We start from the raw sequence: 20,102 nt of genomic DNA on the forward strand, positions 1-20,102 counted from the left end.
GGTTTGATCTCCTTGCTGTCCAAGGGATTCCTGAGAGTCTTCTCCAGCACTGCAGTTCAAAAGCATCAGTTCTTCAGCCCTCAACCTTCTTTATGCTACAACTCTCATATCTGTACATGACTACTGGAAAAACCATAGTTTTGACTATATGGACTTTATTGGCAAAGTGATAGCTCTGTCTTTTAATATGATGTCTAGGTTTGTCATAGCTTTTCATCCAAGAAGCAAGTATCTTTTAATTTCATGGCTGCAGGCACCATCCACAGTGATATTAGAGCCCAAGAAAATAAAATCTGCCACTGTTTCCATTTTTCCCCATCTATTTGCCATGAAGTGATGGGACCAGATGCCATGATCTTGGTTATGTTTTTAAGCCAGCTTTTTTGCTTTCCTTTTTCAGTTTCATCAAGAGGCTCTTTAGTTCTTCTCTTTCTGCCATTATGGTGGTGTCATCTGCATATCTGAGGTTGCTGATATTTCTCCTGGCAATCTCGATTCCTGCTTGTGATTCATCCAGCCTGGCATTTCACATGATGTACTCTACATCTAAGTTAAATGAGGAGGGTGACAATATACAGTCTTGACAAACTCCTTTCCCAATTTTGTACCAGTCGGTTATTTCATATCTGGCTCTAACTGTTGTTTCTTGATCTGCACACAAGTTTGTACCCCTATAACAGAACATTTTATGTGTGTTATTGGGTGCAATGTTCTATGTCAATCATGGCAAGTTAGTTGATAATGTTAGGTCTTCTATATCCTTACTGGATTTCTGCAGTAGTTCTATCAGTTTCTGAGAGAAGAGCATTGATGTCTCCAGCTATAATTGTGGCTTTGTCTATCTCTCCTTTCGCTTCTGTGTATTTTTGCTTTACATATCTTAAAGCTCTCTTGTTAGCTGTATATACATTTAGACTTATGTGTTTTTGATGAATTGACTCTTTATCATTATGTGCTATCTTAATCCCTTGTAATATCCTTGATCTGAAATCTATTTTTTCTAATATTAATGTAGTCACTCCACCTTCTTTGGTTAGCATTTGCATGATATATGTATTTCCTATCTTTTATTTATCTATATTGTTATATTTAAAATGAATTATTTGTAGACAACACATAAAACTCTCTTTTTAATCCAGTCTGATAATCTCTGTAATTTCTGTATTTAGACTATTTACATTTAATATTAATATAATTGTTGATAAGATTGTATTTAGGCCTACTATTTTATTGTTTATTTTCTGTTTGTTCTCTATATTTTTCTATTCCTACTTTCCTACCTTTTTATGGATTATTTGAATATTTTTAATAGTACATTTTAATTAGTTGGTATATTGCCTTTTTGGATACAAATATCTCTTTGTATTTTTTTTAATAGTTGCTCTGTGGCTTACAATATATATACATAAGCTTTCACAGTCCACTGAGTGTATTACATCACTTCAAGTAAAATGTGGAAAGACTCCTTGCAGTCACAGAGGTCCCTCTTTGCCTCACTCGCTGATCTTTAAGGTATAATTGGTATATGTATAAATTTATATATGTGGAAACCCCATTAGATAATTTTATAAGTTTTGCTTTCAACAGTTAGCCAGGCATACTGTATTTTATCATGTTTCATTTTATTGTACTTTGCAAATATATCCTTTTTTTTTTTTTTTTACAAATAGAAGGTTTGTGATAACCATGAGTTAACAAGTATATTGGTGCCATTTTTACAATAGCATTTGCTTACTCCATGTCTCTGTGTCGCATTTTGGTAATTCTCATATTTCAAATTTTTTCAATATTAGTATATTGCGATCTGTGTTCTGTGATCTTTGTTGTTACTGCTCTCATGGAAGGCTTAGATGATGGTTAGCATATTTTAGTAATAAAGTATTTTAAAATTAAGCTATGCATTAGTACATTTTTGATATGCTATTGCACATTTAATAAACTATAATATTTCATGTAAACAGAACTTTAATATGCAGTGGGAAACCAAAAAATTGATTTGACTTGCTTTATTGTGATATTTGCTTTATTGAGGTGGTTTAGAACTGAACCTACAATATCTCTAAGACATTTCTGTACATATTTTAGAGAGCCTGTGTGGAAAAAAAAATAACCTTTTTGACTTACCCATCCATTTCCATTTCTCTTCTTTCATTCCTGAAAACCCATGTTTCCTTCTGGTATTATTCACTTTTCAGTCAGTTCAGTCGCTCAGTTGTATCCGACTCTTTCCGACCCCATGGACTGCAGCACGCCAGGCCTACCTGTCCATCACCAACTCCCAGAGTTTACTCAAAGTAATGTCCATTGAGTCGGTGATGCCATCCAACCATTGCGTCCTCTGTTGTCCCCTTCTCGTCCTGCCTGCAGTCCTTCCCAGCACCAGGGTCTTTTCAAATGAGTCAGTTCTTCACATCAGGTGGCCATAGTATTGGAGTTTCAGCTTCAGCATCAGTCCCTCCAAAGAATATTCAGGACTGATTTTCTTTAGGATTAACTGGTTTGATCTCCTTGCAGTCCAAGGAATTCTCAAGAGTCTTTTCCAACACCACAGTTCAAAAGCATCAATTCTTCGGCACTCAACTTTCTTTATCGTCCAACCCTCACATCCATACATAACTACTGGAAAAACCATAGCTTTGACTAGAGACGGACCTTTTTTTGGCAAAGTAATGTCTCTACTTTTTAATATGCTGTCTAGGTTGGTCATAACTTTCCTTCCAAGGAGTAAGCGTCTTTTAATTTCATGGCTGCAATCACCATCTGTAGTGATTTTGGAGCCCAAAAAAATAAAGTCTGACACTGTTGCCACTGTTTCCCCATCTATTGCCCATGAAGTGATGGGACCGGATGCCATGATCTTCGTTTTCTGAATGTTGAGCTTTAAGCCAATTTTTTGCTCTCCTTTTTCACTTTCATCGGGAGGCTCTTTAGTTCTTCTTCGCTTTCTGCCATAAGGGTGGTGTCATCTGCAGATCTGAGGTTATTGATATTTCTCCTGGCAATCTTGATTCCAGCTTGTGCTTCATCCAGCCCAGCATTTCACATGATGTACTATGCATATAAGTTAAATAAGCAGGGTGACAATATACAGCCTTGACATACTCCTTCCCAATTTGGAACCAGTCTGTTGTTCCATGTCCAGTTCTAACTGTTCCTTCCTGACCTGCATACAGGTTTCTCAAGAGGCAGGTCAGTGGTCTGGTATTCCCATCTCTTTCAGAATTTTCCATAGTTTGTCATGGTCCACACAGTCAAAGGCTTTGTCATAGTCAACAAAGCAGAAGTAGATGTTTTTCTGAAACTCTTGGGCTTTTTATATGATCCAATGGATGTTGGCAATTTGATCTCTGGTTCCTCTGCCTTTTCTAAATCCAGCTTGAACATCTGGAATTTCACAGTTCACGTATTATTGAAGCCTGGGTTGGAGAATTTTGAGCATTACTCTGCTGTTGCTGCTGCTGCTGCTGCTAAGTCGCTTCAGTCATGTGACCCCATAGATGGCAGTCCACCAGGCTCCCCCGTCCCTGGGATTCTCCAGGCAAGAACACTGGAGTGGGTTGCCATTTCCTTTTCCAGTGCATGAAACTGAAAAGTGCTAGCATATGAAATAAATGCAATTGTGTGGTAGTTTGAGCATTCTTTGGCATTGCCTTTCTTTGGGATTGGAATTTTTACTTTTAGCCTGAAGAATTTACTTTAGTATTTCTTTTAGAGCAGGCCTGCCATTTGACACACTCTCTTAGTTTTCCTTCACTAGAGAATATTTTTTTTTTTTCAATCCCTGAGGAATATACTCATTGGTTATAGAATTCTGATTTAACAGGATTTTTCCCCTTATGACTGTGGTCATTCAGATACCCATTGTTTCCCCCTTATATGTAATTTGTCTAGAAAATTTTCTCTAGATTATTTCAAGATTTTACATTTTTTGAGTCCAACGGTTTGATTATGATGTGCTGAAGGGTTTTCTTGTTTGTTTTGGTTTTGTTTGAGTTTATTCTATTTGGGTTTGCTGAGATCTTGAGTTTGAAAATTTATGTATTTCACTAAATTTGGGATGTTTTCAGCAGTTATTTCTTCATGTATTTTCCTGCCAATTTCCTTCTCCTTTTCTGGGAATCCAGTGATGAGAATGTTAGACATTTTGAAGTTGTCCTCCATCTCTCTAAGACTCTGTTCCTTGTTTTGATCTATTTTCTCTCTCTTGTCCATACAGGATAATTTCTATTGACCTGTCTTTCAGTTCACTTACTTTTATCTCTTTTATATTCATTTCTGTTTTTGAGCCCACCAAGGAAATTTTAAAGTTTCTGATATTATATTTTTCAATTTTTAGTTTTCTAATTGGCTCTTTTTTATGGTTTCTCTTTCTCTGCTGCTGCTGCTGCTGCTAAGTCACTTCAGTCGTGTCCGACTCTGTGCGACCCCAGAGATGGCAGCCCAAGAGGCTCCCCCATCCCTGGGATTCTCCAGGCAAGAACACTGGAGTGGGTTGCCATTTCCTTCTCCAATGCATGAAAGTGAAAAGTGAAAGTGAAGTCGCTGAGTCTTGTCCGATTTTTAGCAACCCCATGGACTGCGGCCCACCAGGCTCCTCCGTCCATGGGATTTTCCAGGCAAGAGTACTGGAGTGGGGTGCCATTGCCTTCTCTGCTTTCTCTGCTAAGAACCTGTATTTTCTCATTCATTTCAAATTTTTGTCTTTAGCTTAAAGAGCATAGTTACTAATATGCCTTGCAGGTATTTTTATGAAGTTCAATGGTGAGAAACAGCTCTTCAGGGAAAAATAATCAGTTTACAGTATTAAAAAATTAAACATTGTTAGAAAGACAAATTTTGCATGTAGACCACAAAGAATAACAATTTTCTTATACTGAATAGCTATGATTAAAATTAATTCTGCAGCTGCAAAGATACTTTCAGTGCCATCGTTCAGTTCAGTTCAGTTCAGTTCAGTCGCTCAGTCGTGTCCGACTCTTTGCGACCCCATGAATCGCAGCACGCCAGGCCTCCCTGTCCATCACCATCTCCCGGAGTTTACCCAAACTCGTGTCCATCGAGTCGGTGATGCCATCCAGCCAGCTCATCCTCTGTCGTCCCCTTCTCCTCCTAACCCCAATCCCTCCCAACATCAGGGTCTTTTCCAATGAGTCAACTCTTTGCATGAGGTGGCCAAAGTATTGGAGTTTCAGCCTCAGCATTAGTACTTCCAATAAACACCCAGGGCTGATCTCCTTTGGGATGGACTAGTTGGATCTCCTTGCAGTCCAGGGGGTTCTCATGAGTCTTCTCCAATACCACAGTTCAAAAGCATCAGTTCTACAGCACTCAGCTTTCTTCACAGTCCAACTCTCACATCCATACGTGACCACTGAAAAAACCATAGCCTTGACTAGATGGACCTTTGTTGGCAAAATAATGTCTCTGCTTTTGAATATGCTGTCTAGGTTGGTCATAACTTTCCTTCCAAGGAGTAAGCGTCTTTTAATTTCATGGCTGCAGTCACCATCTGCAGTGATTTTGGAGCCCCCCAAAATAAAGTCTGACACTGTTGCCACTGTTTCCCCATCTATTTCCCATGAAGTGATGGGACCAGATTGTAGAATCTACTATTTGAACACTACTTTGTTTAAATGTTTCTACCTAAGAAACAACAGGAATGTTTGTATTGGGAATCCCTTATATTAGTTAAAGCAGTTGTATTAGAAGGATAGTATCATGAGGTTCTAATAGAAGGGACATTAAAATATTGAGTAAGACAAATCTTTTAATATAGCTAAGTGATTTTCAATGCACCCTAACTCAGGAATACCTGAATGTTGAAAGACATGCAGTTCATTTTCTTCTTCACTTCGGTGTGCCATTCTCATGTGAAACAAAATTTTTATATCGTGCCACAATAAAAACAAATTATAGGAATAGATTCAATTTTGCTGTAAGAGCATCCATTTAAACGACATCATTCCTGATAGTACATAGGTGCTATATGATAATAAGGCAAAAACTACTGTTCTCACTTAAATGTTGGCAATTGTAATTTTTGAAAGACTGCTTCACTCAAATATTATTTTTACTCTTTAAAAATAATACATAAAAATAGGACTTCCCTGGCAGTCCAGTGGTTAAGACTCCATATTTCTACTGCAGGGGGCCATGCATGGATCAACCCGTGGTGGGAGAACTAAAATCCCACATGCCTGCCATGTTACATGGCCAAAAACAAACAACAAAAAATGATAATAAAGAAATGTGTAAAGGAAAAAAATTAAGTCTCCCTAAAAGATTAAGAAAGGTCATTTTTACTTTGGTATACCTCCCAGCATTTTGTCTTTTAGTCTTTTTTTTGTGTGATATATTTATACACAAAACTTGTTTTAAAATTTGTATAAAATAAATAGTCAAAAATCAGAATACCATAGATGTCCTTCAATAAATGCATGGTTAAAGAAACTGGTACACCCATGACATGTAATATGAATCAACAATAAAAAGGAACAAACTGCTGATACACACAACTTGAATGAAGATTGAGGTTCATGTTCTTTGGTAAATGACTTATTCTACCTCTTAGTCATTTTTCTAGTCTCTTCACTTATTTGAAATGCCGTATTTATCATATAAAAAATTCCTGTATACCTCTGAATCTATTTCTGAACTTTACTCTGTTCCATTAATCTCTCTGTCTACGCTAGCATGGAAGTATTTGAATCATTATAGTTTTATTATTCATTTTGTTATCTGAAAGATCAATTTTTCTCTCATTATTCTCTCCAAAAATGTATTGGCTAATCTTTTTGAGAAATTTTAAATTCAGAAAAGTACAAAAAAATTATATAACACCCATTTTCCTTCTACCCAGAATTAACAGTTATTTAACAGTCTGTTTTATCTGAGTGAAATTTATTGTTTCACATCTAATAAATAAAATACTATAATAAAGATAAGTATTATTGATCCTCTATCCAAGCTTAATTCTTTCATCCCTAGAACCAGCACTATTTTTATTTTATTTTTTAAAACTGGAAAATGATTATATATTTCAGAATATTTTAAATAAACAATGGGAAAGGCCATATGATTACTGGAAAGCCATTATTTTTTAATTTAAATTTATTTTTAATTGGAAGATAATTGCTTTACAATATTGTATTGGTTTCTACCATATATCAACATGAATCACTCATAGGTAGACATGTATTTCCTCCCTCTTGAACCTCCCTTCCACCTCCCACCCCAACCCACCCCTCTAGGTTGTCACATAGCACCAGATTTGAGCTTCCTGTGTCATACAACAAATTTCTACCAGCTGTATAATTTTACATATGGAAATGTATATGTTTCAGTACTGTTCATGGGGTTCTCAAGGCAAGAATGCTGGTGTGGTTTGCCATTCCCTCGTCCAATGGATCACATTTTATCAGAAGTCACCATAGTGATCCATCTGCCTTGGGTGGCCCTGCACAGCATGGCTCATAGCTTCATTGAGTTACTGAAGTTCCTTCACCACAACAAGGCCGTGGTCCATGAAGGCATGAAACACATTGCTGACAAAGATCTGTTTGGTCAAAGCTATGGTTTTCCAATAGTCATGTACAGATGTGAGAGTTGGACCATAAAGAAGGCTGAGTACCAAAGAACTGATGCTTTCAAATTGTGGTGCTGGAGAAGACTCTTGAGAGTCCCTTGGACTGCAAAAAGATCAATCCAGTCAATCCTGAAGGAAATCAACCTGAATATTCATGGGAAGGACTGATTCCAAAACTGCAGCTCCAATACTTTGGCCACCTGATGTGAAGAACTGACTCCTTAGAAAAGACCCTGATGTTGGGAAAGATTGAAGGCAGGAGGATGAGATGTGGCAAGAGGCAAGAGGGTGACAGAGGATGAGATGGTTGGATGGCATCACGGACTTGATGGACATGAGTGTGAGCAAGCTCTGGGAGTTGGTGATGGACAGGGAAGACTGGCATGCTGCAGTCTATGGAGTCGCAAAGAGTTGGACATGACTTAGTTACTGAACAACAACAACAAATAAATGTTTCAATGCTGCTCTCTCGATTCATCCCACCTCTCCTTCCCCACCTGTGTCCACAAGTCTGTTCTCTGTCTGTGTCTCCATTGCTGTCCTGCAGATATGTTCATCAGTATCATCTTTCTAGATTCTATATATGAGTTAATATATGATATTTGTTTTTTTTCTTTCTGACTTACTTCACTCTGTATAATAGGCTCTAGGTTCAGCAGCATTGCAAATAATGCTGTAATAAACACTGGAGTGCATCTGTGCTAAATTGCTTCAGTTGTGTCTGACTTTTTGTGACCCTATGGACTGTAGCCTGATAGGTTCCTCTGTCCATGAGATCCTCCACTTAAGAATACTGGAGTGGGTTGCCATGGCCTCCTGCAGGGGATCTTCCTAACCCAGGATTGAACCCATGTCTCTTATGTCTGTTGCATTGGCAGGTGGATTATTTACCACTAGTGCCACCTGGGAAACCTCAAACACTGGGGTACATGTATCTTTTTCAATTATGGTTTCCATAGGATATATGCCCAGTAGTGGGATTGTTGGGTCATATGGTAGTTTTATTCCTAGCTTTTAAAGGAATCTCCATACTGTTCCCTGATAGCTCAGTTGTTAAAGAATCCCCCTGTAATGTGGGAGACCTGGGCTTGATCCCTGGGTTGGGAAGATCCCCTGGAGAAGGAAAAGGCTACCCACTCCAGTATTCTGGCCTGGAGAATTCCATGGACTGTATAGACCAGGGGTTCGTAGAGTTGAACACTACTGAGTGACTTTCACTTTCCATACTGTTCTCCAAGGTGGCTGTATCATTTTGAATTCCCACCAACAGCGCAAGGAGGGTTCTCTTTTCTCCACATTCTCTCCAGCATTTATTGTTTGTAGATTTTTTTTTGTTAATGGCCATTCTTACCGGTGTGATGTGATACCTCATTGTAGTTTTGATTTGCATTTCTCTAATATGGAGTGATGTTGAGCATCTTTTCGTGTGTTTATTAGCCATCTGTATGTCTTCTTTGGAGAAATGTCTGTTAAGGTTTTCTGCCCACTTTTTGATTGGGTTGTTTGTTTTTCTGCCAACTGCTATTTTTTTTTTCCAACTGCTATTTTTAAATTGGTATTTTTTTCTTAGTTTTATTCTAAAATTCTATATTTTTATACTTTACTTACCTATACCTGGGAACAAGGAATAGTATTATTATCTTAAAATTATTTTGAACAATAGTGTTTTGGTACATTCATAGCCATTTTTACTCAACTTTATCTTTTTGAGATCTGTCTGTCTGTCTTGGTATATAGCAACCTAGCTTATTTATTTTAAAGGCCTGACACACTCCCAACTCCTGTATTCATTTGACTTGCTTGATCACTTTCAAGTCTTTATTCAAAAATTTATTTCCTTGAACGCCCCTTTAAAAGTTAAACACACACTCCTTCCCGGGGCTTCTGTTACCCTTCCAAGCTTTGTTTTTTTCCATAGCTCTTATTGCCATCCAACAAATTATGTACTTTTTTTGTTTATTATATGCCTCCTTCTACTAGAATGTAAACTATTTTAGTCTGTATCCATTACTGCTATGTTTCTAGTTTTAAGAACAGTGCTTGGCACATAGCAGCCACTTCATAAAGCATGTGCTGAATGAACCAATGAATTTTAGTGATATGTCAATAAATGTTCAAATTATTTTCAATTTTTCCAAATTATAAGAAATACTGCTTTGGATATCCTTCTAAGGCTCATACATGAATGTAAATTTCTAGGTAGTAGTGTGCCTATGTTTTTGATTTTGCTGAACTGCTAAATTGCTTTCCCCAGTTGCTATACCAATTTACCATTCTCAGTTCAGTTCAGTCGCTCAGTCGTGTCTGACTCTTTGCGACCCCATGAATCACAGCACTCCAGGCCTCCCTGTCCATCACCAACTCCTGGAGTTCACTCAGACTCACATCCATCAAGTCAGTGATGCCATCCAGACATCTCATCCTCTGTTGTCCCCTTCTCCTCCTGCCCCCAATCCCTCCCAGCATCAGAGTCAACTCTTTGCATGAGTTGGCCAAAGTACTGGAGTTTCAGCTTCAGCATCATTCCTTCCAAAGAACACCCAGGGCTGATCTCCTTTAGAATGGACTGGTTGGATCTCCTTGCAGTCCAAAGGACTCTCAAGAGTCTTCTCCAATCCTACCAGTTGCAAATTACCCTTTGCCTTTTGTAACAATTTTTCACATAAGTTTTTTCATGTAAGAAGTTTTAACTTTTACTAATGTATTTAGTAAGAACTGAGTAAAAAATTGAATAAAAACATCAATTTATTTTCTTTTAACATTATTATTCACGAGCTTTCTTTTGCTCCTATTTTTTAAAACATTTAGCAATTTAAACATGCACATAGTTTAAAAAATGTAATATTGAAAAGATTATATATAAAACAGTAGTTCCCCATGCCTTCTACCTTGTAATTAGTATTATAGTTCTATTTTGAAATTTCTTTCTTTTTTTTTTTGCCATTTATTGATTTAGCTCTTTTACATAGATATACATACATCCTTTCTTCCCCTCTTCATACACTCGAGGTAATTATAATTTTAACTTAAGGATCAATATTTACATTGCTGCTGCTGCTAAGTCACTTCAATCGTGTCTGACTCTGTGCGACCCCATCGACGGCAGCCCACCAGGCTCCTCTGTCCCTGGGATTCTCCAGGCAAGAACACTGGAGGGGGTTGCCATTTCCTTCTCCAATGCATGAAAGTGAAAAGTGAAAGTGAAGTCGCTCAGTCGTGTCCGACTCTGTGACCCCATGGACTGCAGCCTACCAGGCTCCTCCGTCCATGGGATTTTCCAGACAAGAATACAGGAGTGGATTGCCATTGCTGGCCACATTAATATTGTTAACTGCATTGCCAAGTAGTACATACTTTTCTGTCTTGAAAAGCTTATAATTTTTCTTGAAGAAAATAATTACATCATTTATCAAATGTATAAATTTTCTTTGCACCTATTTTTACAATTTTTTCCAATTATATATCAGTTCTGTCATATGCCTAATACTAGTTCTCTTCATCTAGTGATCAGAAACATCTGATGACTTGGACTTCCCTGGTGGTCCAGTGGTTAGGGCTTCGCCTTTCAAGGCAGAGGATGGAGGTTCAATCCCTGTTTGGGGAACTAAGATCCTACATGACTCAAGGCCAAAAAACCAAAACATAAAACACAGGTAATACTGTAACAAGTGCAGTAAAGCTTTTAAACAAACGGTCCACATTTTTAAAGTCTTTAAAAAAAAAATCTGGATAATCTACTAACTCTACTTGTTTTTTTCTGAGACCTCATCCTGGAGTCCTTCATCCTCCTTTTCCAGTTCACACTGGTTACTTCCTAGGCTCCTGCAGTCTGTCATCTGGGGACTTCCCTCTGTAATTTCCTGTTTTAGAGTCCTTGTTTCCTGGATCCCGTGCTTTCCTTGATTACAGCCTTGTTTCAGAGCTTCCTGAGAAAAGGCAAATGGGAAGTAAATTCTTTGAGATCTCGGATATCTGAAAAGGTTTTCATTCTACCATAATGGTTTTCATCCCTGGTTGCATATTGGAATTACATGGGAGAGCCTTAAAAAACAAAAGCAGCATCTTTTCAGGTTGTGCCTCAGACCAACTAAATGAGACTTCTGATACTAAGATTGAATATTTCCCCAGAAGATTCTATTGTGATGCTAGGGTTGAAAACCCTTAAACTCCAAATGAAGGTTTAGGTGGATGTGGCAGGCTGAATTCTAAGATGGTCCTCGAGATTTCCTCCCCCCCGATGCATAGTACCCTTCTGTTGAGTGTGGAAGGTACTACTACATATGATGGGGTAGTATTCCTGTGAATAACTTACTCATAAATTGACTTTGAGTGAATAAAAAGAGGGATTATCCTGACTGAGTCTTACCTAATTAGGTGAGTTCTTTAAGAGAAGGTTCAGAGAGATGTTCTCCTACTGGCCTTGAAGATGAAGCAAATTGTTATACTGGGAGAGGAGGGAGCCACATAGCATGACATGGGGGAAATCTATTAGGAGCTAAGAGCAGTCCCAGGCTGACAGCTGGTAACAAAACAAGGACGTTGGTCCTATAATGTCAAGGAACTGACTTCTGCCTATTGCTCAAATGAGATTGGAAGAGGACTTTTAAGTTTCAGGTGACAGCAGAGCTTCAGCTGACTCTTTCATTACAGCTTTATAAGACCCTGAACAAGAAACCCAACTACTCTGTGCTCAGACTTTTCACCTACATAAACAATGAGATAATAAATGGGTGACTGAGATTATGGCAGTTTGCTCTGCAGCAATAGAAAACTGATGATACAGCTGCATACAGTATTCTGGGAGGGAAATCACGTTCCCTGTGAATTTTAGGAGGATGCTCCATTTGTTTCTAACTACATTGCTGTCATGAAATTAGATACCATTCTAATCTCCATTCTTTTGGAGTCATGTGTGAGTATATTTCACAGAATACATCCCTTTACCATTAAATACTGAAGTGTGTGTGTCATAAAAACAAAGACATTCACTTAAATAGCAGCAGTGAAGTTATGAAAATCTAGAAATTTCCCTTTGTCACAATACTTTTATCTACAGATTTTATTAAAATTTCACCAATTATTCCTATTAATGTCCTTTGTAACATTTTAAAAAGTGACCAGGATCCAACCCAGGGTTACACATTGCATTTGATTTCCAAGTTTTTAATGTCTCTTTAATAATGAACAGTTCCTTAGCATTTCTTTTTATTTTATGACATTGAAATTGACATTGTATTTTATGACATTTTTTTAAACAACAGGTCAGTTGTTTTGTAGAATGTCCCTCAATTTGGGGTTGTCTGACGTTTCATCATACTTTGATTCAGGTTATACATTTTTGGCAGGAATACTGTTAGTTTGATGCAAACATAATTGTGGTTTCTGAGCATGAATTTTAAATCCTTATAACTAGGCTCAAACACAACTATATTAATCAAAATAGCAACCGTTTTAATCAACACATTTTTGCTAATGAGAAATAAGTTTGTTTATTCCTGTAACATAAAAATCCATGCTTCGGGTTTCAATGAACTTTTGGAAGGCATTTTCTGGCTCCTGCTGGTTGTGGAAGCATTTTCCCTGCAAAAAGTTGTTGAGATGCCTGAAGTGGTAGTGTGTTGGCAAGAGGTTAGGTAAATATGGCAGAAGAGGCAAAGCTTAGTGGTCCAATTCGTTCAACTTTTGAAGTGTTGGTTGTGCAATTTGCAATTGGATGTTGTTGTGGAGAAGAATTCTGTTGATCAAGGCCGGCTGCAGGTGTTGCAGTTTTCGGTGTATCTCATCGACTTGCTGAGCATACTTCTCAGATGTAATGGTTTCACCGAGATTCAGAAAACTATACTGGATTAGACTGACCACCAGTGACTAACCACAGCAGACCCCCAAACAGTGACCATGATCTTTTTTTGGAGCAAGTTTGCCTTTGGGAAGTGCTTTGGAGCTTCTTCTCTGCCCAACGACTGAGCTGGTTATTGATGGTTGTCATATGAAATCCACTTTTCATTGCACATCACAATCCAATTGAGAAATAGTTCATTGTTGTTGCATACAATAAGAGAAGATGACATTTCAAAATGACTTTTTTTGATTTGTGGTCAGCTCATGAGGCACCTACTTATTGATCTTTTTGACCTTTCCAATTTGCTTCAAATGCTGAATGACCATAGAATAGCCAACATTGAGTTCTTCAACAAGTTTTCGTTTAGTTGTAAGAGAATCAGCTTCAATGATCATCTCAGTTGGTCATTGTCAACCTCCAATGGCTGGCCACTAGACTCCTCCTCATTTTCAAGGTTCTTGTCTCCTTTGCAAAACTTCTTGAACAACTTAACTGTATGTAGGTTAGCAGTTACTGGGCCAAATGCACTGATGATGTTGCAACTTGTCTCTGCTGTTTTATGACCCATTTTGAACTCAAATAAGAAAATCACTTGAATTTTCATTTTGTCTAACATCATTTCCATAGTCCCAAATAAATATAAAATAAACAGCAAGTAATAAGTCATTAGCAAAAAAAAAATGTAAAGTGGGAAATGTGCATTAAAATGATGTATGACAGCCACTTTTAAGAATGTATTCCAATATCAAACAGCAAATTTCAACAGTGCAAAACCACAATTACTTTTGTACCAACCTAATACATAAATGTTCTTTTTAATACATTTCATCAAGAGGTATGTGTTGTCAATTTGCCCTATTATTTGTGATATTAACATTTTAAAATTGAAGTACAGTTGGTTAACAATGTTGTATTAAATACTGCTGTACAACAATGTGATTCAGTTACACACACACACACACACACAGTGGTGGTGGTGGTTTAGTTAATAAGTCATGTCTGATTCTCGTGACCCCATGGACTGTAGCCCACCAGGCTCCTCCATCCATGCGATTTCTCAGGCAAGAATACCAGAGTGAATTGCCATTTCCTTCTCCAGCGGATCTTCCTGACCCAGGGACTGAACCTGAGTCTTCTGCACTGCAGGAGGATTCTTTACCACTGAAGCACCTCTGACATATATATATGTATAATATATATATATGCACACATTTAAAAATATCCTTTCCCATTATGGTTTACCATAGGATATTGAAGGTAGTTCTCTGTGCTATACAGAAGTACCTTGTTATTTGTCCAGTCTCTATATAAAAGCTTACATCTGCTAACCCCAACCTCCCACTCCATCCTTTTCCCGATCCCCTCCTGCCTGGCAACTACCATGTGATGTTAACTTTGGTTGCTTGGTTAAAATGGTATCTTTCAAATCTCTCCACTAAAACTTACTATTTTTCCTTTTATAATCAATAAACAATATATGTGAAAAATTTTGACTATATAATTATTCTGTTCTCAAATTACTTCACCTACTAGCTTTAGAATTTTTTTTAATTTAATTTTATTTTTTAAACTTTACATAATTGTATTAGTTTTGCCAAATATCAAAATGAATCCGCCACAGGTATACATGTGTTCCCCATCCTGAACCCTCCTCCCTCCTCCCTCCCCATACCATCCCTCTGGGTCATCCCAGTGCACCAGCCCCAAGCATCCAGTATTGTGCATCGAACCTGGACTGGCAACTTGTTTCATACATGATATTACACATGTTTCAATGCCATTCTCCCAAATCTTCCCACCCTCTCCCTCTCCCGCAGAGTCCATAAGACTGTTCTATACATCAGTGTCTCTTTTGCTGTCTCGTACACAGGGTTATTGTTACCATCTTTCTAAATTCCGTATATATGCTTTAGTAAACTGTATTGGTGTTTTTCTTTCTGGCTTACTTCACTCTGTATAATAGGCTCCAGTTTCATCCACCTCATTAGAACTGATTCAAATGTATTCTTTTTAATGGCTGAGTAATACTCCATTGTGTATATGTACCATAGCTTTCTTATCCATTCATCTGCTGATGGACATCTAGGTTGCTAGCTTTAGAATTTTTGTCAATTCTTGCCTGATTCAATTGTCACCATTTAAAAATATGATCTAAATTAATAGTTTCATTTTTGTTTAAGTGATCTGTTTTTCTCCCTGAGATCCTCTAAACTCTTTGTTCTAAATGTACCATAATTTATGATTTTTTGTTCTAGAGTTCAATGATACTGGGGTAATCTTCCTTTATTCATACTCCTGGGTACTCAGTAGCTTCTTTTAATCTGAGAATTCTTTCATTGGAAAAACTTATTTTGATTATTTTCTTTTTTCAATTTTCTTCCTTTGGAATTCTTTTTCAGTCAGATATTTATACCTTCTGTATCATTCTACTGTTTTGGTTTTGTTAATATTTCTTATTGTTCAGTCAGTCATGTCCAACTCTTTATGACCCCATGGACTGCAGCATGCCAGGCTTCCCTGTCCTTCACCATTTCCCAGAGCTTGCTCAAACTCTTGCCCATTGAATCGATGATGCCATCCAACCATCTTGTGCTCTGTTGCCCCCTTCTCCTCCTGCCTTCTATATTTCCCTACATCAGGGTCTTTTCCAGTGAGTCAGCTCTTTGCATCAAGCGGCCAAACTATTGGAGCTTCAGCTTCAGCATCAGTCCTCCCAGTGAATATTCAGGATTGATTTCCTTTAGGATTGACTGGATTGATCTTGCTGTCCAAGGGACTCTCAAGAGCCTTCTCCAATACCACAGTTCAAAAGCATCAGTTCTTCAGTGCTCAGCTTTCTTTACATCCAACTCTCATCACATCCGTACATGACTACTGGAAAAAATATAGTTTTGACAATATAGGCTTTTGTTGGTAAAGTAATGTCTCTGAACTGTGGTGTTGGAGAAGACTCTTGAGAGTCCCTTGGACTGCAAGGAGATCCAACCAGTCCATTCTGAAGGAGATCAACCCTGGGATTTCTTTGGAAGGAATGATGCTAAAGCTGAAACTCCAGTCCTTTGGCCACCTCATGCGAAGAGTTGACTCATTGGAAAAGACTCTGATGCTGGGAGGGATTGGGGGCAGGAGGAGAAGGGGATGACAGAGGATGAGATGGCTGGATGGCATCACTGACTCGATGGACGTGAGTCTGAGTGAACTCCGGGAGTTGGTGATGGACAGGGAGGCCTGGTGTGCTGCAATTCATGGGGTCGCAAAGAGTCGGACGTGACTGAGTGACTGATCTGATCTGATATTTTTAATATTATCTGTACTATAGTCTGACTCTTTAATCTTTGCCTTCCTGCGCCATCTGGAATGTATCAATCTGATCCCTGTATTGAATTTTTAGTTTTTATGATTATGTTTAAAATTCCGCAGAGTTATTTCTTGTCCTGTGATTGTTACTAAAAAAAAACCAAAAAACAAAAAAACCCTGTTCATAAACTTCTGATTATCAGGGAGTAAGTGGGGAGGAGGAAGGGATAAATTGGAAGATTGGGATTGACATATACACATTACTATATATAAAATAGATAACTAATAAGGACCTCCTATATAGCACAGGCAACTCTACTCAATACTCTAATGGCCTATATGGGAAAAGAATCTAAAAAAGAGTGGATATATGTATATGCATAACTGATTCACTTTGCTGTACACCTGAAATTAACACAACATTGTAAATCAACTTACTCCAATGAGAAAGTTTTTTTTAAATCACACACACACACACACACACACAATGCTGTCCCTTTACCCATCAGTGATCACAACAAATTGCCTGAATGTTTTCTTGCATCTAAATTGGGGTTCTTTCCCCTTACACTCACTCCCCACCTCTATGTATTGTTCATTTCAGTATTTATTACCTGTTAGAAAGTATCCTCTTGAGAGTCACTTGGACTGAAAGGAGATCCAACCAGTCCATCCTAAAGGAGATCAGTCCTGGCTGTTCATTGAAAGGACTGATGTTGAAGCTGAAACTCCAATACTTTGACCACCTGATGCAAAGAGTTGACTCATTTGAAAAGACCCTGATGCTGGGAAAGATTGAGGGCAGGAGGAGAAGGAGACGACAGAGGATGAGATGGTTGGATGGCATCACTGACTCAATGGACATGAGTTTGGGTAAACTCCGGGAGTTGGTGATGGACAGGGAGGCCTGGTGTGCTGCGGTTCATGGGGTTGCAAAGAGTTGGACATGACTGAGTGACTGAACTGAACTGACCTGAAAAAGTGTCCTCAAATGTTCAGTGACCCAGAGTATCCATTCGTATTTTAATTAAACATTTATTTATTTGGCCATGTTGAGTCTTCGTTGCAGCACTCGGGATCTTTGTTGCATCCTGCAGGCTCTTTTGTTGCGCCTATGGCCTCTCTAATTGTGGCTCATGGGGTCAGTAGTTGCAACAGGCAGACTTAGTTGCTTGGTAGCATGTGGGACCTTAGTTTCCTGGCCAGGGATTGAATCCATGTCCCTTGCACTGCAAGGCGGATTCTTAACCTCTGTACTACCAGGGAAGTCTTTATGTTTAATTTTTTTGTTGTGGACTATTTTTAAAGTCTTTATTGAAACTGCCACAATACTGCTTCTGCTCTATGCCTCGATTCCCTGGCTATAAGGCATGTGGGATCTTAGCTGCCTGACCAGGGCCTGAACCCATACCCCACACACCCAGGAGGTGAAGTCCCAACCACTGGACCACCAGGGGAGTTCTCTCATATATTTATATATAAGTATATAAAATTTATATTTTAGAATGAGATGCTAAAAAAGCTGAGTGGCAGGCTTCAGAGTAGGGTAATTCAGCTATTAGAGTTCCTAGATATTAGCATTAGTATTAGTAAGTAATTGTCCCCAGAGTTATTTAGTTCCTTAAAAAAAAAAAAAGGATCCTCTAATCTTCTGCTTGTGAGATATGTGTCCGATTCTTGGAATTCCTATGATGAAGGAAAGATCCTGGCTCCTCACTACTCAGAATTGAGGTTTTTACAACTGCACTGTACTTGCTTTGTCTAAGCATAGAGACTTTCTGATTCCAATTTCTTCTGGGACGATAGTGATTTGGCTGTGCTGAAGTGAGGAAATAACCTTTTTTCTAAAAAAAATTTTATTGAGTATAGTTGTTTTACAATGTTGTATTAGTTTCTACTGTACAGCAAAGTGAATCAGCTATACATATACATACATCCCCTCGTTTTTTATTTTGAATTTTCTTCCCATTTAGGTCATTGCAAAACATTGAGTTCTCTGTTCTATACAGTGGGTTCTCATTAGTTATCTATTTTATGCATAGTATCATTAGCATATATATGTCAATCCCAGTCTCCCAATTCATCCCATACTTCTCTTGCTCCTGAAATCTACAAATAATAAATGCTGGAGAGGTTGTGGAGAAAAGGAAACCCTCTTGCACTGTTGGAGGGAATATAAATTGGTGCAACCACTATGAAGAACAGTATGGAAGTTTCTTAAAAAACTAAAAATAGAACTACTATATGACTCAACAATCCAACTACTGGGCATATACCCAGAGAAAACCATAATTCAAATGACACACGCATACCACTGTTCATTGCAGAACAATTCACAATAGCCAGGACATGGTAATAACCTAAATGTCCATCAGCAGAGAAATGGATAGAAAAGATTTGGTACATGTATACAATGGAATATTACCAGCCATAAAAGGAGTGAAACTGGGTCATTTGTAAAGGTGTGGATGGAACTTGAGACTGTCATACTGGGTGAAGTGAATCAGAATGAGAAAAAATAAATACTGTATATTAATGCATATATGTGAAATCCGAAAAATTGGTATAGACAATCCTATTTACAAAACAGAAGTAGAGACACAGACGTAGAGAACCTGCTATTCTAGTTATTCTGCGTACAAATATTTGACCAGTTTCTCTGTTTTCATCCCTGACTTTCATCCCCATAACCAGTGTCTGATTCATCCATATTTTGAGCCTGTCAGGAATTCAGTAAGGTAAATTGACATGCTTCTCTTTGAGAGGCATCTTAACTTATGGTATCCTCTTCTCTGTTATCATCTCTATTGTTTTCCATCTTCCAATAATTTGCTGGTATCATTTGCCACTCTCCTTTTCCCTATTGCCCTCCTTTTCCCTGGAATTTTATTTATAATCTTTTTCAAGAATTCATTTAATGTCATTTTTAGGTGGGACTTTGGAAGAAGAGAACTTTAATTTCTATGATCAATGTGTCATCCATTTGTGTCTATTTTGATTCATTTATTCTTCTTGATGAACTTATAATCAGTTTTCCATATTGTACAAAGTCACCTGCTCATCCATATGCAATAAAATTGCTTTGAATTTATAGGTTAAATTGAGAGGAACTGATATTTTACAATACTGGAACTTCCATTCTCCATTTATCAAAGTGATCAGTACAAGATATATTTCTAACTGTTTATAGAAAAGAACAGATTTGTATATTTATCTTATACTGATCACATTGATGAACTGCAAGTTCTGAAAGAGTATAGTTGGTAATTTTATGTAAATGTAATTTATAAATGTGTATCATTTTATAATAAGAATATGAAATGAAAACTGTTTTAAGCTTGATTAATTTTGTGAATAAATATTATTTTTTATTTTCTTGTA

Source organism: Bubalus bubalis, chromosome 1, assembly GCF_019923935.1.
Source record: "Bubalus bubalis isolate 160015118507 breed Murrah chromosome 1, NDDB_SH_1, whole genome shotgun sequence".
In the NCBI taxonomy this organism is placed as follows: domain Eukaryota; kingdom Metazoa; phylum Chordata; class Mammalia; order Artiodactyla; family Bovidae; genus Bubalus; species Bubalus bubalis.